This window comes from Cetorhinus maximus, chromosome 19 (assembly GCF_964194155.1).
Source record: "Cetorhinus maximus chromosome 19, sCetMax3.hap1.1, whole genome shotgun sequence".
NCBI classification, from domain to species: domain Eukaryota; kingdom Metazoa; phylum Chordata; class Chondrichthyes; order Lamniformes; family Cetorhinidae; genus Cetorhinus; species Cetorhinus maximus.
This window is the reverse complement of record NC_135897.1, coordinates 49,408,097-49,431,876: the sequence shown is the minus strand read 5'-3', so window position 1 is coordinate 49,431,876 and position 23,780 is coordinate 49,408,097. Positions and strand designations below refer to the sequence as shown.

The 23,780-nt window shown below is 41.4% G+C and overlaps 1 protein-coding gene across 1 annotated transcript in view; it reads right to left on the bottom strand.

Annotated features, from left to right (window-relative positions):
• The window catches only part of nlgn1 (neuroligin 1), a 708,221-nt gene extending 697,681 nt beyond the window's left edge, over nt 1-10,540 (bottom strand). The window contains exon 1 of the mRNA XM_078563826.1: nt 10,110-10,540. The gene's annotated coding sequence lies outside the window, so the exon portion shown is untranslated. The remainder of the gene's footprint in view (nt 1-10,109) is intronic.
• Nucleotides 10,541-23,780: the final 13,240 nt, after the last annotated feature.

Here is a 23,780-nt window from a genome sequence, read left to right as displayed (position 1 = left end):
TTTCTGGTCAATGGTAACCCTCAGGATGTTGATAGTGGGGGATTCAGTGATGGTAATGCCATTGAACATCAAGAGGCAATGGTTGGATTCTCTCTTGTTGGAGATTGTCATTGCCTGACACTTGTGTGGTGTGAATGTTATTTGCCACTTGTCAGCCCAAGCCTGTATATTGTCCAGGTCTTGCTGCATTTGGACATATACTGCTTTAGTATCTGAGGAGTTGCGAATGGTGCTGAACATTGTGATATCAGCAGCAAATATCTCCACTTCTGATCTTATGATGGAAGGAAGGTCATTGATGGAGCAGCTGAAGAGGCTTGGGCCAAGGGCACTACCCTGAGGGACTCCTGCAGTGATGTCCTAGAGCTGAGATGACTGACCTACAACAACCACAACCATCTTCCTTTGTGCTAGGTATGACTCCAGCCAGCGGAGAGTTTTCCCCCTAATTCCCACTGACTCCAGTTTTACTAGGGCTCCTTGATACCACACTCGGTCAAATGTGGTCTTGATGTCAAGGGCAGTCATTCTCACCTCACATTGGAGGTCCAGCTCCTTTGTCCATGTTTGAACCGAGGCTGTAATGAGGTCAGGAGTTGAATAGCCCTGGCGGAACCCAAACTGGGCATCAGTGAGCAGGTTATTGCTAAGCAAGTGCTGCTTGATAGCACTGTTAACGATCCCTTCCATTACTTTACTGACGATGGAGAGCAGACTGATGGGGCGGTAATTGGATGGCTTGGATTTGTCCTGCTTTTTGTGTACAGGACATACCTATGCAATTTTCCACATAGCCAGGTAGATGCCAGTGTTGTAGCTGTACTGGAACAGCTTGGCTTGGGGCGCGGCAAGTTCTGGAGCACAAGTCTTCAGTACTATTGCCAGAATATTATCAGGGTCCATATCCTTAGCAGTATCCAGTGCCTTCAGCCATTTCTTGATATCACGTGGAGTGAATCAAATTGGCTGAAGACTGGCATCTGTGATGCTGGGGACCTCCATAGGAGGCCAAGATGGATCATCTACTCGGCACTTCTGGCTGAAGATCGTAGCAAATGTTTCAGCCTTATCTTTTGCACTGATGTGCTGGGGATTGAGGATGGAGATATTTGTGGAGCTTCCTCCTCCAGTGAGTTGTTTAATTGTCCACCACCATTCATGACTGGATGCGGTAGGACTGCAGAGCTTAGATCTAATCTGTTGGTTTTGGGATTGCTTAGCTCTATCACTTGCTGCTTATGCTTTTTGGCATGCAAGTAGTCCTATGATATAGCTTCACCAGGTTGACACCTCTTTTATAGGTATACCTGGTGCTGCACCTGGCATGCCCTCCTGCACTCTTAATTGAAACAGGGTTGATCCCCTGGCTTGATGGTAATGGTAGAGTGGGGGATATGCCAGTCCATGAGGTTACAGATTGTGTTCGAGTACAATTCTGCTGCTGCTAATGGCCCACAGTGCCTCATGGATGCCCAGTCTTGAATTGCTAGATCTGTTCTAAATCTATCCCATTTAGCATGGTGGTCATGCCATATAACACGATGGAGGGTATCCTCGATGTGAAGGCAGGACTTTGTCTCCACAACAACTTTGCGGTGATCACTCCTACCGATGCTATCATGGACAGATGCATCTGCGGCACGCAGGGTGGTGAGGATGAGGTCACATATGTTTTTCCCACTTGTTGTTTCCTCACTGCAGACCCAGTCTAGCAGTAATGTCATTTAGGACTCGGCCAGCTCAGTCAATAGAGGTGCTACCAAGCCACTCTTGGTGATGGACATTGAAGACACCCATCCAGAGTATATTTGTGCCCCTGCAACCCTCAGTGCTTCCTCCAAGTGCCGTTCAACATGGAGGAGCACTGATTCATCAGTTGAGGGAGGGCGGTACGTGGTAATCAGCAGGAGGTTTCCTTGTCCATGTTTGATCTGATACCATGAGAATTCATGAAGTTTGGAGTCAATGTTGAGGACTCCCAGGGCAACTCCCTCCCAACTGTATACCACTGTGCCGCTACCTCTGCTGAGTCTGTCCTGCTAGTGGGGCAGGACATACCCAGGGATGGTGATGGTGTTGGTGGTGTCTGGGACATTATCTGTAAGATATGATTCCGTGAGGATGACTGTCAGTCTGTTGCTTGACTAGTGTGTGAGACAGCTCTCACAATTTTGGCACTAGCCCCCAGATGTTAGTAAGGAGGACTTTGCAGAGTCAACAGGGATTGCCGTTGTTGTTTCCAGTACCTAAGTCAGTGCTGGGGTGGTCTGTCTGGTTTAATTTTTTATTTGTGACTTTGTAGTGGTTTGATACAACTGACGCCATTTCAGAGGGCATTTAAGAGACAACCACATTGCTGTCGGTCTGGAGTCATATATAGGCCAGACCAGGTAAGGACGAAAGATTCCGTTCCTTAAAGGGCATTAGAGCACGAGATGGGTTTTTACAACAATCGACAATGGTTTCATGGTCATCATTAGACTTTTAATTCCAAATTTTTATTGAATTCAAATTCCACCATCTGCTGTGGCGGGATTTGAGCCTGGCTTCCTCTGGGTCCAGTGACAATACCACTATGCCATCACCTCCCCTTAGAGAGGCAGTGGCAAACATTTAAGGGGATATTTCAGAATACACAGAATAGATACATTCCAACGAAAAAGAAAAATTCCAAGGGGACGGCCCACCATCCATGGTTAACTAAAAAAGTTAAAGATGAAATCAAACTTAAAGAAAAACCATATAATTGCACACAGACAAGTAACAGGTCAGAAGATTGGGCAGAATATAAAGAGCAGCAGAGAATGACAAAAGGGTTAATCAGGAGGGAAAAGTTAGATTACGAGAAAAAGCTAGCTAGAAATATAAAGACGGATAGTAAGAGTTTCTATAGATATTTAAAGAAGAAGAGTTAACAAAGTGAGCATTGGTCCTTGTCATGAAGAGATTAACATCTATAATGTTATTGGAAATTATTTTTTTAAATAGAGTTTAGTGGTGTCTGTGTCTATGTGTGTGTGTGTCTTAATTGGATTAAAGCCAGCTGGTCGAGAGGCTTTGACATATAGAAAGAAGTAGGTTTGAAATGGTAATTAGATAAACATGGGGAAGTTTAGAAACATAGGTGTCAAGGGGGCAATTTGCATTTTTAAATAAAGCATTCAAAAGAATGGGTGAAATCTTGCACCAGAAGATGCCAAGCAATGTGTTTAGGTGGAATCAAAGGATGTTAGTTTTAGAAGAGGTAAAATTAAAAGCCTAGTGATACAATGAAAATTTACATTCAAAGAGAAAGATATGTATAAAGGAGAAAGGAGATTGTGTGTAAGGCAGAGGCATTTTAAGATCCATCAAATGTGAGAAGCCTCCAGCCTGTAAACCTCAAGTCTGTCTGCAAAGACCCAGGGCTGAAAGAAACTCATTTTGAATGCGACTGTCCAGGGTATGCTTTGCCAGGTGTTTCTTCAAATCTATGAGTTTTACTGTTGCCTTAACGGAGTATAACTGAGCGTCAGATTAATATGGGGATTTTTGTAGTTATTATAATAGTAATTTTGTAGATATATGTATATGTTTACAAATTTTCTTGTATTAATAAATGTTTAGTTCAGTTTTATAAAAAAAACCTCTCGAGACTCGGTGGTCTTATTATTGCCAAATTCAAATCCTGCAGCTCGAAACATACAAATTGCAAAAATGGGTTATGACAGTTGTTTCAAGTTTCACTCTGGGATTTGAGCAACTCAGCCTTTACCATTGGCTGTGTCATAATAGCCCTATAGAAAGTGAGTCTGGGGAATTAATAATGGAAAATAAGGAGATGGTAGATGAATTGAACAGGTATTTTGCATCAGTCTTCACTACAGAGGATACATGTAACATTCCAGAAATAGCTGTAAATCAGGAATTGGAAGGAAGAAGTTCAGGAAAATTACCACCAGAGAAGCGGTAATTAGCAAATTGTTGGAGCTGCAGGCTGAAAAGTCCATGGGTCCAGATGGACTTCATCCTAGGGTCTTAAAAGAAGTGGCTAGTGAGGTAGTTGATGCGTTGGTTTTAATTTTCCAAAACTCCCTAGATTCAGGGAAGGTTCCATTAGATTGGAAAATAGCAAATGTAACTCTTTTATTAAAAAAAGAGAGGGAAACAGAAAGCAGGAGACTACAGGCCAGTTAGCTTAACATCTGTTTTAAGAAAATATTAGCAGCTATTATTAAAAATGTTATGGCAGGGCACTTAGAAAAATTCAAAGCAATCAGACAGAGTCAACATGGTTTTGTGAAAGGGAAGTCATGTTTAACCAATTTATTGGAGTTCTTTGGAGCCACATGTGCTGTGGATAAAGGGGAACTGGTGGATGTACTGTACTTAGATTTCCAGAAGGCATTTGATAAGGTGCCACATCAAAGGTTATTGCAGAAAATAAAAGCTTATGGTATAGGGGGTAACATATTGGCATGGATAGAAGATTGGCTAGCTAACAGGAAACAGAGGGTAGGAATAAATGGGTCTTTTTCTGGTTGGCAAGAAGTTACGAGTGGTGTGTCCCAGGGATCAGTGTTGGGGTCTCAACATTTTACAATTTTATACAAATGACTTGAATGAAGGGACCAAAGATATGGTTGTTAAATTTGCTGATGCCACAGATAGGTAAGAAAGTAAGTCTGAAGAGGACATAAGGAGGCTACAAAGGGACATAGATAGGTAAAGAGAGTGGGCAAAGATCTAGCAAATAGAGTATAATGTGGGCAATTGTGAAATTATCCATTTTGGCAGGAAGAATAAAAAGAAGCATATTATCTAAATGGTGAGAGATTAACAGAGCTCTGAGATGCAGAAGCATCTAGCGGTTCAAGTGCATGAATCGCAAAAGGCTTGTATGCAGGTACAGCAACTAATTAGGAAAGCTAATAGAAAGTTGTTTATTGCGAGGAGAATTGAATATAAAAGTAGGGAGGATATGCGTCAGTTGTACAGGACACTGGTGAGACCACATTTGCAGTACTGTGTACAGTATTGGTCTCCTTATTTAAGGAGGGATGTAAATGTGTTGGAAGCAGTTCAGAGAAGGTTTAGACAAATGCCAGGAATGGGCGGGTCATCATATGAGTAAAGGTTGGACAGGCTAGATTTGTATACACTGGAGTTTAGAAGGGCAAGAGGTGACTTGATCAAGCCCTTTAAGACCCTGAGGGATCTCGATAGGGTGGATGTGGAGAGGATTTTTCCTCTTGTGGGAGAATCTAAAATAAGAGGTCATCCATTTAACACAGAGTTGAGGAGATTTTTTCTCTCAGAGAGTAATGAGTCTTTGGAGCTCCCTTTCTCAAAAGGCAGTAGAGTCCTTGAATATTTTTAAGGCAGAGGTAGATAGATTCCTGATAAACAAGAGAATGGAATGTTATCGGGAGTAAGCAAGAGGTTACAGTCAGATCAGCCATGATCTTATTGATTGGCAGAGCAGGCTCAAGAAGCTGATTGGACTACTCCTGCTCCTAATTTGTTTTTTCATATGTTCGGAGATATTTCTAGTACAAGTGTCTTTATTCCTGCATTAAAACCAACACGTTGCTCAAAGGCTCACCTGTCAACTATAAAAAAGGAATTGAACAAATAAACATAACTGCTTATGCAGCCAGTGACTATATGTGTTGGCTATGCTGGTTTCATCTTACAGATCAAACGAGAATGTGGCAATAATTGTAACAAAAGTCTAATGTGGAACAATTTTTTTTCAAGTGATGGATTTGCAAACCATAGGGATGGTATAATAACTATTGCATCCAAATTCAGAAGCATTTCGATATATTTTTGCAATGTTTATTTTAGGTTATAGGATGTATTCAAAACTGAGTGCAGTATTTTGATGTGAAATCTTGAGAAGGTTAAACTTACATGCTCAAATTACAACATTAACATATTTAGTAATGTCTTATGTAACAAAATGTAAAGTGTTAAATACACTTGACAATATTCTTTGCTGTGGTCTGTCACATGATTTGTGGCATTTCAAAACTAGCAAAGTCATTATGCTGTCAAAAACATGTTCTTCTATCTGCACTGCCACCTACAGATCATTTGAAATGGCTTGCAAGATTTCTGTTTTGCTTATGTCGCTGACACCTTGCTTTCAAAAACTTGGTTAATGAATTGATGGGGTTAAATTAGAATCATTTACTCCATTAAACAGTAAAATTGTCAGTGATGCTTCCTCTGTTTGCCAGCATATGTCTATCATCATTCCTTTTAACGATGTTATAGATTTTGGTAGGAGATATCCAGGGTAATCTATAATTCTACACTATTATACTCAAGGACAAGAAAATAATTCAAGATCACTATATTTACTTTGTTATAATTAGCCTATCAAGGGTGCAAATTAACCAGAAATTTACAATGCACACTGTGACCGTGATTTCAAAATGGCTGCTTGGCAATCAGCTCCCGAGTGAGCTCCTTAATGTGCACACTTTTATGCTTGGCCATTTTCTGTCATCCTTGTCATTTCCCCCTCAATCTCTTCTGCAAGCTCCCCTGGTTCTAATAGTGGGTGCATTTCAGTCCTAACTACAAGTTACTGCTAGTTTAAACTGCCACTGCCTATCTACCAACAATGTCTGTCCTTTGCTTTGCTCAATGTGCACTGGGTATTTTCTAAATTTGGTTTCCAAATTCATGGGCTTCTCTTGACATCAAGACTATGCTTCTGCACTAGACTACACCACAAGATTCAGCTATTGTGTCTCAGATGCTGCTCAGTTACTTAGATTTTAAAGTAACTCTGATAATCTCTCCCCCCCCCCCCCCCCCCCCCCCCACTACTATTAGCTGCTGAGCCTGTGACAGGCTAAATGGTTTTACCATTTTTCAGCTTCAACTGTAGTTCCTGGTTCGAACTTCATGCTCCTGGGCTGAAGTACATTGCTCCAGAACTTCTGAATTTTATGGGGACCTCCAATTTTGCCACTTTTTTCTGCTCATCAACCAATTCTGTGCACATCCTGGACCTTCATTCCCATGGAAATGCTCTCCAATGCTCTGCCCTTCAAATAGCTTCTGGATTCACTTGGTTGTCACACCTGTCTCCAAACTTGGACAACAGTTTGACGATGTTCCATCCTGACTCCACCCTACTGATGTCAACTTTATTCTACCAAGGACCTCTGAAATTAACTCTGCACTCCCTTCTATTGTCTTTTTATTCCCTGTTCACTATCAGGAATTCAAAATAATTACTACATTACAAGGCCAATGTAACTTGAGTTATCTGTGTGATTAGCATGTATGTTTTGACTGCTGCTTCAGACCTAGGTTGGTCACTTCTATTTCCAGTTTTGTTTTTTTTGAACGAAAAACTTCTTTTTCCTCTTTATCCCTCCTAGACATCTCACTCCTATCTGTCATCATGCCTCCTTATATTTCTCCCTTCTTGGTTACTTTGCCCTCCCAAATCTTTGCCCCCAACCCTTCAGCATTCCTTGATCTTCCTACTCTCTTGCCACTGTTCAGGCTCAACCCCCTCTCAGATAAGTCTGCAAATTCCCTCTAACTCTTGGCATTCGCTAAAGAGTCCATCAAGGCACTTGTCGATGCTTTCTTATGAGCAGCAGCCCAAACTGCCTGTTCTACTCTCCTCAGTAACCTTGCCACCTAGTGTGTCCAGTAGGGTCTAATTTTGCCAATCTCATTCAAAATTCCAACTGTCTAGCCTTTGGCCTTCCCCTCCTCATTTCTGTAGCTACCAATATACCCAACAACTCATTTGCACCTTTGATGCCTGAGTCCCTACTAAAACTGTTACTCTCTCTCAAACAGGCATTCCTTAGCACAGCCTTCATCTCCCTCAAGTCCAGGGGTCAACTGATTTAACTATTCATTGCCAGGTCTGGCTGGACTGCATAAAGCAATACTGGGTCCTCCTCTCATCTGCCAAAACTATTTATTATTTCTGGATCATCCTGAACTGCAAAGATAATCCCACCTATGTTCCTGTGCAGTAGCTGTCTTCTTAATTCCCTTTCCCATCTCCTCAACCCTGACCTCCAAGTGTGAGGAGCTCATGGACTTCTTTATCATCGAGGTTCAGACCATTTGATCAGCTCCACCCTGCCACTTCTGCCCTGTCCCCTTATCCTCCAGACCAAACATCCTCTTAGATTACCCTCTACCCTAGCCCTGAATTTGCATCTTTCTCTAGTTTCTCTCCTATCTCCCCTCATGCCCTCTCCAGGCTCATCTCGCCCATGATTCTCACCTTGTGCTCCCTTGCCCCTAATTCCCACTAAACTACTGACCACCCAACTTCCCTTCTTGGCTCCCACATTAGCTGTTATTGTTAATGTTTCTTTCTCCTTAGGTACCATCTCCTACAAATCTGTCGTCATCACCGCTCTCACCTATTTCCACTTCCATAACATCATCTGTCTCCAATCCTGCTTCAGTTCATCTATTGTTGAAACTCATCCGTGCCACTGTTGCCTTTAGATCTGACTATTCCAAATCATTTTTGGTCAGCTTCTTACTTTCTTCCATAAACTTGAGGTCATCCAAACTCTGCTGCCCATGTCCTAACTCACACCAAGTCCCATTCACCCATCAACCCTGTGCTCACTGACCTACATTGATTCCTGGTTAGGCATTGTCTGGATTTTAAAATTCTCATCCTCTTTTCAAATCCCTCCATGGTCTCACCTCTCCCTCATTTCTGTAACCTCCTCTATTTGCACTCCTCCAATTTTGGCCTCTTGGACATCTCTGGTTTAATTTCTGCCCCATTGGAAGTTGTGCCTTAAGCTGCCAAGGCCCTGAGCTCTCGAAATCCCTAAACTTCTCCACCTCTATTTCTCCCCCAAGGTGCTCCTTAAAAATTTCCTCTTTGTCTTCATCAGCCCCAATATCAAACTAAATTTGACACCAAGGATAAGGATCATGTGAAGTGCCTTTGAGCGTTATAGAACCTTAAAAGGGTGCCAAATAAATCAAGTTGTTGTTATTGAAGATAACATATAAGGTCCAACTCGAAAACAGGTTAATTGCTGCAGTCTGATAACCTCTCGTTTTACAAATATTTTAAGAAGCTGACTTGGTTGTATAAATCCTCGCCTGTACCCAAATTTTCAAAAATCTACGGGCGAAATTCAGGAAATGACCGCTAATCTAGGCGCGAAAACTTGTTCTTAAAGCTATCGTTGCTATGCGAAAGCAATTGCCCGCATGATCACAAAGCTCATCATTATATAGCTATCAGTTTCAGGACCAGGCAAGGCCGACAATCAACGCATTTTCGATATCTGCACCACAAAGAAGAATTACTTCAGTCTAATAAATCGGCATTTCCTGCAAGGCTAGCACATTTTTGTTTTGCACTATAAACGTACACATGTTTGCATGCTTTATTGCATCGTGCGCTGATCTGTCCGTAGTGTTAAAATATGCACATTACTGCATCCACCAGCGGTATGTACGACAGCGCCAGCGTTAAACCATGATCGACGAGTAAGTGAAGTGAGGAGAAATGCAAAAGGTAAGAAAAACAAAAAAAAGGAAAGCGAAACACTTGAATACAGATGCGACATAATATATGTATACTGTACAGACACACACAAGGTATACATACACACAAGACAGAAGTTGCAATAGTACATCTGACTGATCCATTATGACTTGGCTATTAAAAATTCATTTTGATTCTCAAGTCTCGATGACGGTTTTCAAGATCAAACACTGTTTCCTTGAGCGTTACAAATATTCCCAATCCAAACCGGCATTCTCCCTTATAACACCATGAAATTTGCAAGTGGAAAATTCCCGACGAAATTTGCATGTATATTGTGCGTTAATCGGCGGTGATTAGCTATTTGGAATTTGTGGCTGCTTTTCCACGTCTTTTTTGAAATGAAAATTGCACCATTTTCTTCAAAAGCCTGGTAGTTTACATCCAACGATCAGTGAACTGTCGGGGCTAATTGAAAAGAGCATGTTAAAACCTGTAATCCGTGACAATGAAGATTTTCGGTCAGCAGTGCTTACCATAAACAAAGTTTCACCATTTCCTCAAGCACTGAAACAGTTTGACATATGGTTTTATATTAACTAACCAAGACACTCACCTTTCAATTATTTCTCCTGGCACTTGGCGCTCCTCTGCCCATGCATTAATTAGCCCCCCTCTCTCAAAATATTTATGCGTATTCCAATAAAATCCACAAAACTACCACAGAAATCCAGAAACAATATCCTATTGTTAAATCAAAGGTTTCGGATGTTGCTTCTTCCGTTCCCAGTTTACGTGTATCCCACATCAATCGACATCGGAAAGCCTTAAGAAATCCAATGGCGGACTAGAGCTATTCGGTTCTGCTTTTTCAATGATGCCCATAAATTCATTCCTTCCTCGATATTGCTTCCATTTTCAGATGTATTTATTGTAGATCCTAAGTCGTTTGCAGATGCAGACAAGGAAATTTTAATACCCTCACGCACCTATATTCAAAAATACCCCCGAAACTAAAGGATCGACTTCTTAAAAAAATGTACAGTATGTCACTGTGCTAGCACCCTTTTCTCAACTGAATAGTGTATACCCAAGCCAAGTGCTGCAAATTATGCACCTAGCTGAGTTGAATACATCTCAAATCCGATTTGAGTGGATGCATGAACATTGGGAACACATCAAGATACTCCGTTAACGTCAGAGCTGACGTCAGCGTCAGATGCGTAGCTAAAAAAATCTTTTTATAGATAATTCAAACATGTTTCAGGTTTTAATTAAATAACTTTCCTGGTGACTTTTATTTCTTTGACAATCCAGTTTCTCTAATAGCATTATACCATTGAACTTGGCTTCCGTTAAATGCTATTTTCCAAAGTTAATTTCAAGTCAACGAAATGGCAAGCCGTCGTGCAACAGTAATGCCGTATTCTTAAGTATCTGGGACTTCTGGACAAAGTGGAATGGTTTGAAAAAGACAGCCTCACCCTAATAGACAGGCACTCATTAGCACGTAAAGGCAATGTTGAAAGTAATTTAAAATAGATGGGAAGGAGGTTTGAAGGGAGGTAACCGGATCTCATAGCCATAAAAATGAATGTTAAGCAACAAAGTGTATGAACACAATTTACGGAGCCTTACTGAATCCAGCTTCCAGAAAAAGACAGTTATCAGAGACATAAGGGGGTAACAAATCTTCACTATATTTATACATGAATGTAAGAAACATTTGTAACAAAATGCCTGAACTCCGGGCAGGAGTAATGTGGCTTACTCTAGTAAATAGAAAGAGGGTTCTGCGTGTACATTAGAAACACGCACAAGACCACAGAAATAAATCCCGTGGAATGTGAAAATATCTACCTAATAAGAAAATAACTACCCAATATTCGGTAGAATATTTAAAAGAAATGACAGCCAAAACAGTAGAAGGTTTCCTGCTGTCAAGGCAGGCCTGCTGTTAGGAGGATGCGAAAAAAAACTTACAAATGCGAACATTTAACCAACTGAAGATAAGTTTGAAATGGCCATGTGGTTTAGAGCCTGAATAGCAAAGGTAATGCATGATTGCTTCAAGACCCTGTGCATCCGAGAAGCCACATAAGGGAGCTTTTAGCTCCTATTCCTAAAAGTTAATGATCCCGACAACACAAAGCCGGTGTCATAGCATCCTTGAGAAATACTTATGACAATATGATCAAGTTCAATGTAATCTGTGATTTTAACACCACTGAAAGCTAATTCCCTGATATATAATTCTCGGAAGGTCAATTTCTAGCATATGAGGGAAAGGCTGAAATAGTTAGGCAGAGAGAAACCTCAACTAAGGACAAATGGAAAGGCATACTAGGAGCCTGTAGGATAAATACATAGCAAGGGCCGGAAATCACAGACTTAATAAACATGACTCTGCATGTATTAACAAGACAATCTGAAATGAAATAACAAACAATTCCAAATTTCCGGGGAGAAAGGTGAGGGGTCCACTTAGATTGTTAAAGGAAACTACAAAGTATAATGAGAATGGCAGAAATGTAGAAGAGAACCTGGAACTAAGCATACTTGCGAATAGTTTATGCAATAGCTAGAACTATTTTCCAGTATTATTATAAATCTGTATCAGAAGAGGGGGAAACCTTAAAAGGGTGCTAATGCAGATGAAAGGGAAACAGTATCCAAAATACTAAATTATTTCCGTTATTTATTCACTATAACATGCCCTATTAATAGGGATACTTCAAACTGGGTTACAGATAAAACATCGATGATAAGAAGGTTCTAGACAGATTTTAAAATAAGTATGTATCTATCTCAAGGCAAACGGAGACTTTGGAAAATGTTTTGAAATGCTGAATACATAGAAGTCTCACGGGATTAGAAATAAAGTAGTAAAGTATTCATTCTCTAACAAAGAGATTAATCCAAGGGGGTAAAGGCCCATTAATGTATATTAACTTGAAAATAATTGAATAAATGAGGAGGCAATTTGGTAATTACTTGCGCAATAATCTAGAAAACAGCCAACGTGGTTACAGAAGAGAAGGTCCTGCATGATTGGCTTTTTTAAGAAAGTAACATCCGAGATTTTCAGGAAGCCTTTGGTAAAATTCTTCATGAAAATAGTTGCAGAAATTAAAAGTTGTAGGAATTCTCAAACAAGAACATGGAACTAGTTGAAACAAGGAAGAAAAGACAGTTGTCTGATATGGCAGCTATGTCGGGGGAACAGGGTGCTTAATGGAATGTCCCAGAAATTGACCTGGAACCTTTAGTGGACGGACTAAGGTAGTGGAATCTGGGAAGGTAGCCAGGAGCATACAAAAAAAGTTGGATGAAACCTTTGAATAGATGCAGCAAATGAAATTTATTATAGACACGTATGAGATATTGCTCACAGGTAGAAAACATGGATATCATTTATATATTATGTGAAATTCAGACATCTGAGGTGACGGCAGACATGTCTGAAGCAATAAACAAAAAAAGACATTCGTATTTGTATAGCCTGTCGTGACTTCTCAAAGTTCTTTACAACCAATAAAGTACTTTGAAATGTAGTTGATTGTAATATAGCTACCGAAAGACTTGGCAATACTGGGCGCTCATCCGCTAAACAAGTTAAACAGACTCCGACACTATGTTGGAGTCAGCGCTAGTCTGGGCGAGGCACAAGGCACACCATCACAAAAGACATTCCGGTCTCATTTGTCATTTATCCTCACATAAGAATGATTCCGACCTCCTGTTTGCTAATATCAAGCTAATTTTCAATTCAATTTACTATTTTCCATTTAATTTCACAGCCCTTAATTTTCCACATCAGCGACTACACTTCAAAAAAGTACTTTACTGGCTGTAGAGCACTTTGGGACGCCGGAGATTGTGAAAGTTACTACATAAATGCAAGCATTTTTCCCTAAATTGTCAGAACTAATTTGATCAATAACAATATTTGGTTAAAGGATTTCTGTAAGTATTTACTGAGAATATTTATCTATCGGAGCGTTAATACTAGAGTTAAAAACATTGAATAGCTTAGTAGTCATTTGACAACAACAAATACTATCATAATCGGTGCTTACTAACAGCCACCCACAGGGAGGGGAATGTACAAATACATCCGAGATGTTCACCATGTCAAAAAAACGGTATCTACAGAGTTTTTCCGCAGAGCATCAGGTTGCCTACATATCGCCGCCTTCCTGAGCTTATATAATTCAAGCAAAAATCCTACATCTTATGTTCAAGACACGAAATACTAGCCACTTTACTGGTCTCACTGAACCAGTCAAATGCAATTTTCCCACCAATGTTAACCGATTAGCTAATTACAACAATGACTTCTTGGGGAACTGAATGTAAATTATCTTAGTTTGCAGTTACAACAAAGCCATGCATTAAACAGTGTGGAATATCACACCTCAACTGCATGAGTCATACGGACTCGAAACGTTAACTGTGTTCCTCTCCGCAGATGCTGCCAGACCTGCTGAGCTTTTCCAGGTATTTTTGTTTTTGTTTTGGATTTCCAGCATCCGCAGTTTTTTGCTTTTATCTTAGTGCATGAAGTCTCTTGGCTGTCAATATCCCCAACGATTACCTATGTTTGGAAAAAATGGGGATCAAACAACAAAACTGTACTATCACATCCATATGTTTATTTAAAAATACACGAGTGATTTTAAGGCAGCAATTATTCACATTGGAGGCTTAGATGGGTGACCTGAAAACACTCACAGATATACTAAACTGAAAAAAAATCAACCAATTGATGTAACAGCTTTACTTACACGCACACTTGTCACAGACTTTCGGTTTTTGCTCAGTTTTCTTCCTTCTTCTCCTGGAAACACTGACTCGTGTTGTGGTCCAATTCCTCTTGAGTCAACAGCCTTCTGGTAGTTCACCCAATGGCCATTCTTGATGCATGAATTGGATGGTAAGCGCTAATAAACCATTTGATCACAGTGACCGTTTATGTAAAGCCGATCTGCTCTATTTCCAATATCCAGTCGTGGAAACCTTTCAGCAGAAGTGGTTGGATAGCAATCGCCAGCAGGAACTCTGGTTGTTTTTTCCTTCCTTAATCCGAGTGTACAAAGGACAGGCATTTCACTTGCACAGCTGTCACAAGGAGAAAGTAAAGGTGACACCAGTCAACATTGGCACATGGAACACGCAAACCCTCATGGACAACAGTTGACAGACTTGAGAGAAGAACTGCTCTTGTCGGCAGAGAGCTGTCTAGGTGCAACGTCCAGATCGTCGCTTTCAGTGAGACTCGTTCACCTGAGGAGGGTAAGCTTAAGGAAATCAGTGCAGTTTACATATTCTTTTAGAGGAGCTGTGGAAAAGAAGGATGGCACAAAACTGACATAGGCTTTGCTGTCAAGAACCATCTCATCAGTAATTTGGCTTGTTTTCACAAAATGTTAATGACCACCTAATGGTGCTTAAACTTTTCCTCCTGCACTGCAACAGGCATCAACTCTCATCAGTGCATATGACTCTACCATGACCAACCCTGATAAAGTCAAGGATAAATTCTATGATGACCTCCACTGCTTGATTGCTGTCGTATCAAAGTTGGATAAGCTTATCACCTTTGGTGATTTCAATGCTTGAGTTGGTGCAGATCACCAGTGCTGGGAAGAGGTCATTGGAAAAAATGGGGTTGGCAACAATGGCCTCCTTTTGCTGAAGATATGTGCTGAGCATAACCTCTTAATCACCAACACAGTTTTCTATCTTCCTAATCACAAAACATCTTGGAAGCACCTCCATTCCATGCATTGGCATCTAATCAACTATGTCATCACCAAGCAGAGGAACAGGCAGGATGTGCATGTAATGAAAGCCATTTGTGGCATTGACTGCTGCATTGACCACCGTCGATCATTTCAAACCTAAACATCAAGATCCTAGATGTCCCCAGGGCATGAAGGTCCAGAAGCATCTCAAGGTTCGTGCATGTAATCATGAAAGAATCTCTCTGAGGGAAACACGAGAGTCGCCTGTGTACAGCGGAAATGGACACTCACTGCACTGAGGATGACTGGGTGACCTTCAGGGATATAGTGTACACCGAAAGAGCCTTGACCCTACCTCTCATAAGCATCAAGATTGGCTAAATGAAAACAATAGGGTGATCCAGAAACTACTGGAGAAGAAACATCGCCTCTGCAGGGCTTACCTCAATGACAAAGTCATCACTATCCAAGCATGATGCCTGTCGAAACATCCAGAGGACGGTCCATCTCTCATGCAAGCTCAGAGAGATGCATGACACTTGGCTAAATCAGAAAAACTTCAGTCATATGCCGACTACAAAGACTGGAAAAGATTCTACATTGTTCTGAAATTTGTTTATTTGCCTAGTCTACTGATTCATCAGCAATCCTCGGTACTAATCGGTAAATACTGCTCACAGAAAAAGTCCAAATTTTAGAAAGATGGACAGAGTACTTTAATCACATCCTCAATTGGCCTTCATCCATCAATGAAGAACCAATCAACAGGCTACCACAGTTTGACATCAACTATTCACTTGATGACCCTCTAATGCTGTTAGAAATGACAAAAACTATCATTCTCCTGTCTCATGGCAAAGCTCCAGGAGCTGATGCTATCCTAGCTGAGATCTAAAAGGCCTGAGGTCAATGTCTGGTCAAGAAGCTCGCTGATCTCTTTCAGTTATGTGGGAGCAAGGAACCATCCTGCAAGGATACAAAGGTGCCTCCATTGTCCACCTGTACAAGCAGAAAGGAACTTGCCAATTTTGCGACAATCATAGAGGAACCTCATTCCTCTCCATTACCAGCAAAATCTTCAGCAGAATCCTTCTGAGCCCCTTAGTACAACATCTCGACCAGCATCGGCTGCCAGAGAGTCAATGCAGCTTCAGAAAAGTCCAAAGGACCACTGATATGGTGTTCACAGTTAGAAAGCTCCAGGAGAAATGCTAAGAACAGAACATGGACCTCTACATCACATTTACTGACCTGACCAAGACCTTGACACAGTCTGTTGTGAGGGCCTTTGAAAGATATTTGAGAAATTTGTTTGCCCTGAGAAATTCAAGAAAATGGTTTGACAGTTCAAAAAGCATGCTCATGCATGTCCTGGAAGATGATCCATTCCCAGTCACTAACAGAGTTAAGCAGGGCTGCATGCTAGTACCAACCCTCTTCAGCATGTTTTTCTCCACCATGCCCTCCAATGCCTTCCATGATGGTGATCCTGATGTTGTAATCAGATATTGCATGGATGGGAAGCTGTTTGCTGATGACTGTGCACTAGCTACCGGATTAGGGTTGGACACGCAACGTAGCATGTACTTGTTCTCTAATGCATGTGACAACTTTGACCTTACAATCAGTACAAAGAAAATTGATGTAATGTACCAGCCTGCTCCAGGAAAGTCCCATCTCGAGCCCAAGGTTTCAGTCCATGACCAAAACCTGTCGGCTGCAGATAAGTTCACTTATCTTGGCAGCACATTCTCTCAAGCTGCCTATATCAATGATGAGAGACATGCAAGAATTACCAAAAGGAAGTGTAACCTTTGGCAGACTTCGAACATCCCTCAAGGTATGAAGAGGAGTAAATCTGCCTACCAAACTGAAAGTCTATAGAGCAAATAGTTCTGCTCTACGCATGTGAAACTTTGACTGTGTACCAGTGTCATACCAAGAAGCTTAACCACTTTCACTTGAACTGCATTCTGAAGCTTCTGAAGATCAGATAGCAGTACATTATACCAGACACTGAGGTGCTCACCCGAGCTAGCATGTCAAGCATCCACACCATAATGATACAGTCACAACTGAGTTTGGTGGTCATGTAGCCAGAATGCCTGATGATTACAAAGTGAATTTCCATGGAGGGCTTGAGAATGGGGTGTGCTGTCATGGCAGTCAAAGACAATTTACTTTGAAGGCTTTGCTTACAGGGTTTTGATATTGACCCCGAGTCCTGGGAGAAGCTCGCCCAGGATTGGTGCACCTGGCGCAACAGCTCATCCAAAACTCAGTTGTCTGTGGTCCCTGTCCTGATTACAGCAGAACCTTCCGGGTGCAGATCGGCCTTAACAGTCACCTATGTACCCACTGAAACTCCACCAAACACCCCAGATGATGGACATGGCCATTTTCATCTCGATGGACCAACATAACAGCTGATGAGTTAACTCCAAGTCAGCAGATAGCTGAATATTTTGCTTGAAGGTGTGCACCAAGTCACAAAAGAAAATGATATAAAGATCTTTGTTCATTCTAAAAGAAATAGTTCTCATACATGAAGAAAGGAGAAATTTTCACTTTCTTCATTAAATAGTTTGAATTATCTTGAACTTTTTGGGGAAGCATTTTGACAGGGAGTGTTCCAGTCTATTACGGTAACACCAGCAGACGTCAAGCAGAAACTCTGAGGAAATGGTGTAAATTCTGGAATTTCTGCCAGTCTGGGAAGAGTGTCCCCTGCAGTCACCCTTGCCAGGAAGCAGTCTGGGAAGTGTCCTCTGCATTCACCGTTGCCAGGAAGGAGTTTGGAAGAGTGTCCTCTGTAGTCACCGTCGCCGGGAAGCAGTCTGGGAAGAGTGTCCTCTGCAGTCACTGTCACCGGGAAGCAGTTAGGGAAGAGTATCCTCTGCAGTCGCTGTCGCCAAGTGATAAAAAACAAAGAGTGACATCACAGGAAAACCGTAAGTTCATTGCTTGGTAAGTAACTGCTAGTTTGAACTACCTATTCTAAATTGATTTCAGATTAAAGGTGACTACTGGGGCCCAGGATCGGAGGCCTAACACTTCAGCTTCAATTCAGCAGAGAGCGCGAGTTCCAGTTGATTTTAAAAAGTGTATTTTGAATCTCTATTCTACCTTGCTTTCAGATTAAAGGTTAATAGGAGACATATTTTACAGATTAATAAACTAAAGACCAGTAGGAAATTTAAAAACAATCAGAGTTGATGAGTTGGAGTCTGAGCTTCGAACACTGCAACACATCAGGGAGAGGGAGAGTTACCTGGACACTGTGTTTCAGGAGACAGTCACACTCCTTAGATTAACTACCTTAAATTCGGCCAGTGGTCAGGGACAGGAGGGTGTGACTATGAGTGAGGCAGGTAGAGGGATCCAGGAAGTAGCACTGCAGGAACCTCAGCCCTTGCCCTTATCCAACAGGTTCGAGATTCTTGCTACTGGTGTGGATGAGAGCAGGGACTGTAGGGAGGATGAGCAAACTGATCATAGCACCATGGTACAGGGAGCCATTGAAGTGGGGAAGAAAAGAGAACTGTAGTTGTAATCAGGGATAGTATAGTTAGGGGAATAAATACTGTTCCCTGTAGCCAGGATTGAAAGTCCTGAAAGCTGTGTTGCCTACCTGGTGCCAGGGTTAAGGATATCTCATCTGGGCTGCAGAGGAACTTGGAGTGGGAGGGGAAAGATCCAGTTGTCGTGGTCCACGTAGGTACCAACGATATAGGTAGAACGAGGAAAGTGATTCTGCTGAGGAAATACGAGCAGCTAGGGGCTAAATTAAAAAGCAGAAACAAAAAGGTAATAATCTCCGGATTACTACCTGAGCCACGAGCTAATTGGCACAGTGTCAATAAGATTAAAGAGGCAAATGTGTGGCTCAAAGATAGGTGTGGGAGAAATGGGTTAGAATTCATGGAACATTGGCACCAGTGCTGGGGAAAGAGGGAGCTATTCCATTCGGACGGGCTCCACTTGAATCATGCTGGGACCAGTGTCCTGGCGAATCGCATAACTAGGGTTGTATATAGGGCTTTAAACTAAATAGCGGGGGGTAGGGTCCAGTTGCATGGAAATATAAAATATCAAAGTTTAAGGAGAGGGTAAGAGTGCAGGTTAGTGACGAAGCTGATTGTTACCAAAAAATGAAAGGAAGGGACAGAGCTTGTGAACGCTATATTGCACAAAAGAATCATATAAGAGTAGGGAAAATTGACAATAGGGCAAACTTAAAGGCTTTGTATCTGAATGCACGTAGCATTCGGAATAAAACTAATGAGTTAACAGTGCAATAGCGATAAATAGGTATAATTTGGTGGTGATTACTGAGACGTGGTTACAGGGAGAACAGGTTTGGGAGTTGAATATCCAAGGCTGCTCAGTGTTTCGGAAGGATAGGCAGGAAGGAAAAGGAGCTGGTGTAGCTTTGTTAGTAAAGGAAGAGATCAGTGCTATAGTGAGGAATGATATAGGCACTGGAGAGCAAGACGTAGAGTCAGTCTGGGTGCAAATAAGAAATAGTAAGGGAAAGAAGTCCCTGGTGGGAGTAATCTATAGATCCCTAAGCAGTATTTCAGCAGTAGGGCACATAAGCCAGGAAATACTGGGAGCATGTAAGAAAGGCACGGCAATAATCATGGGCAATTTTAATATGCATATAGACTGTACTAATCAAATTGGCAAAGGTAGCCTTGAGGGAAAGTTCATAGAGTGTATTAGAGATTGTTTCTTGGAGCAATATGTTGTGGAACCAACCAGAGAGCAGGCTATTCTGGATTTGGTTTTGTATAATGAGATGGGATTAATTAATGATCTCATAGTAAAGGATCCTCTAGGGAAGAGTGATCATAGCATGCTAGAATTTCAAGTTCAGTTTGAGAGCGAGAAACTTGAGGCCCATACTAATGTTCTGGTGTTAAACAAAGGTGGCTAGATAGGCATGAGGGCAGATTTGGTCCTAGAGGACTGGGCAGGAAGACTACAAGGTAGGACAGTTGATGAACAGTGGCAGATATTTAAGGAGATATTCAATTCCTCCCAAATAAAATATATTCCAACGAGGAAGAAAGATGGTAAGAGGGGGATAAAGCATCCATGGCTAAGCAAGGAAGTTAAAGATAACATAAAGGCAAAAATGAAGGCATGCCAAATTGCAAAGGTCAGTGGCAGGCTGGAAGATTGGGAAACTTTTAAAGATCAACAAAGGGTTACTAAAAAATAATAAAAAGAGCAAAGGTAAATTATGAAAGAAAACTAGTGCAAAATGTAAAAACTGTTAGCAAAAGCTTCTACAAGTATATAAAAGGAAAGAGAGTAGCTAAAGTGAATGTTGGTCCCTTGGAGGATGAGACTGGGGAGTTAATAGTGGGGAACGCAGAAATGGCAGAGACGCTTAATCAATATTTTGCCTCAGTTTTCACAGTGGAGGACACTAGTACCACCCCAATAGTAACAGGTAGTGCAGAGGGTATAGGGGAGGAACTTAGAACAATCACCATCACTAGAGAAAAAGTATTGAGTAAACTATTGGGATTAAAGGGTGACAAGTCCCCAGGACCTGATGGCCTACATCCCAGGGTCTTAAAGGAAGTGGCAGCAGAAAAAGTGGATGCATTGGCTATAATATTCCAAAACTCCCTTGATTCTGGAAAGGTTCCAGTGGATTGGAAAAATGCAAATATAACACCCTTATTCAAAAAGCGGGGGGGAGGCAGAAAGTAGGGAACTATTGACCAGTTAGTTTAATGTCTGTCGTTGGGAAATTGTTGGAACCCAACATTAAGGAAGTAGTAATGGGGCATTTGAAAAGTCAGAATGCAATCCATCAGAGTCAGCATGGTTTTATGAAGAGTAAATCATGTTTGACTAATTTGCCAGAGTTCTTTGAAGATGTGACAAGCAAAGTGGATAATGGGGATCGTGTAGATGTAGTATATCTGGACTTCCAGAAGGCCTTTGATAAGGTGCTGCACAAAAGATTAATACACAAGATAAAATCACACTGATTTAGGGGTAATATATTAGCTTGGATAGAGGAGTGGCTAACCAACAGAAAGCAGAGAGTCAGGATAAATGGGTCTTTTTCTGGATGGCAAGCTGTAACTAGTAGGGTGCCAAAGGGTTCGGTCCTTGGGCCCCAACTATTTACAATCTATATTAATGACTTGGATTCAGGGATAGAAGATACTATAGCTAAATTTGTAGATGACACCAAAATAGGTGGGAAAGTAAGTTCCAATGAAGAAATAAGAAATTTACAAATGGATATGGACAGGTTAGGTGAAGGGGCCAAAATTTGGCAGATGGAGTTTAACGTGGATAACGTGAGGTTATCCATTTTGGTCGGAAGAATAAAAAGATGACTTATTATTTAAATAGAGAGAAACTTCAGAATGCTTCAGTGCAGAAGGATCTGGGTGTCCTCGTGCATGAAACGCTGAAAGCTAGTGTGCAGGTACAGCAGGTAATAAGGAAGGCAAATGGAATTTTGGCAATTATTGCTAAAGGAATAGAGTATAAAAATAGGGAAGTGTTGCAACTGTGCAAGGCATTGCTGAGGCCGCACCTGGAGTACTGTGCACAGTTTTGGTCCCCTTACTTGAGGAAGGATGTAGTTGCATTGGAAGCGGTTCATAGGAGGTTCACTAGATTGATTCCAGAGATGCGGGGCTTGTCTTATGAGGAGAGATTGAGCAGTTTAGGCCTATACTCGCTAGAGTTTAGGATGAGAGGAGATCTAATTGTGGTATATAAGATGCTAAAGGGGATAGACAAAGTAGACGTGGAGCGGATGTTTCCCCTTGTGGGGCATTCTAGAACGAGAGGCCATAGTTTTAGGCTAAAGGGTGGTAGATTTAAATCAGAGATGAGGAGGAATTACTTTTCTCAAAAGGTCGTCAATCTGTGGAATTCACTACCTCAGAGTGCAGTGGATGTCGGGACGCTGAACAAATTTAAGGAGGTGATAGACAGATTTTTAATTAGTAACAGGTTGAAAGGTTATGGGGAGAGGGCGGGAAATTGGAATTGAGACCAAAATGAGATCAGCCATGATTGTATTGAATGGCAGGGCAGGCTCGAGGGGCTGAATTGCCTACTCTTGCTCCTAGTTCTTATGTACAGTATAAATTCGTCTTGAGATAGCTATCAGGGATGGGAGTGTTTTGGTAGCAAGGGAAAGGAGTTTGTACAGGGGCCTAAGACAATCGCTTTGGTCTTCCCAACTTTTAAAACAAACATTTATCTATCCATGATTTTCTGAGGTTTACAGATTAAATATGCAGGTAGTACACTCGGTCTCAAAAATATTCAAAGGTCTTCGGCATCATTGGGAGTATCCATTAAGCTAGGTTCTGCTGTTTCAAGATTGTTTTGCGACTTGCTTTTTAATATTTTAGGTTTCCTTTATGCATTTCATTAGTGTATTTGTACTTTTTTCCTGTTGGTGTATTTTTTTCACACTGTACTATAAGAATTCATTAAACTCAGTGAGAATTCCTTTGGAAATTCCTCACCCTCAGGAGTTTTGGGAACGAACTCAGACAACCTGTTTTTATCTGAGGGGTTTGTTCACCTTCATCACCTATCTTCATTAGAGGAACCTTTCTGTTGGGATTGAAATCGTAATGATATATAGTTACACAAGCAACGAGTTTGTTTTGATATGTTGAAATTTTAAAGAGTATGCACATAGTAACAGGGTCCACAACACATGCCAAACTGGTTGTCAGTAAGTGACTATGTCATGTAGCTAAGTAAAATGATGTTTGATGTCCCTGGAAGATGCAAGTTTGGCAAAACTTTTAATTTTCTTTGCAACTTGAAGGCGTGTCAGGCTGACGTAGGATTATGCATAAGACATGGAAAGCCTTACCAACATTTCATGAAAATATCATTATTACTTCTTTCTTCTTGTACTCTGCACCATTATTATACGGGGTGACCACTGGCGCCGCCAGAGACATTCCGTTGTTACGGGTATGAGCGAATAACTTGCATCTTCTTTTGCTAGATGATAATGCTCAGCTTTTGCTGTTCAGGTTCTGATGAAAGGTCATCGACCTGAAAAGTTAATTCTGTTTCTCTCTACACAGATACTGCCTGACCTGCTGAGCAGCTCCAGCATTTTCTGTTTTTATTTTAGATTTCCAGCACCTGCAATATTTTGCTTTTGTTATTGGATTCCCCGTCCCCTTTCGCCCCAACAAAAGGAAAGAAAACTCGCCCGTTTCGAAAAGATCTGTTCATGTATGCTAATATATGTGCGGAACCAAATGGCATGTAGGTCCCAGTCAATTATAAATACGAGAATGTTTTAAAATAGCCGCGAAAAAAAAAAGCAAACGAGCTCAAAAAAGATGCGAACATCCCGGCACCTACCACACTGCAGCGCCGCCGAGCGCGTGGTGCCTGCGTCCCCAACTGTTTGCTTTCAAACCTGGCGCACGCGCGTGAGCTAGAGCCCACGGTAAAGACAAGAAGCACCTGGTGTGTAGGGAAACTAGTGGTCCCTAGCTTTACAAGTAAGTATACGC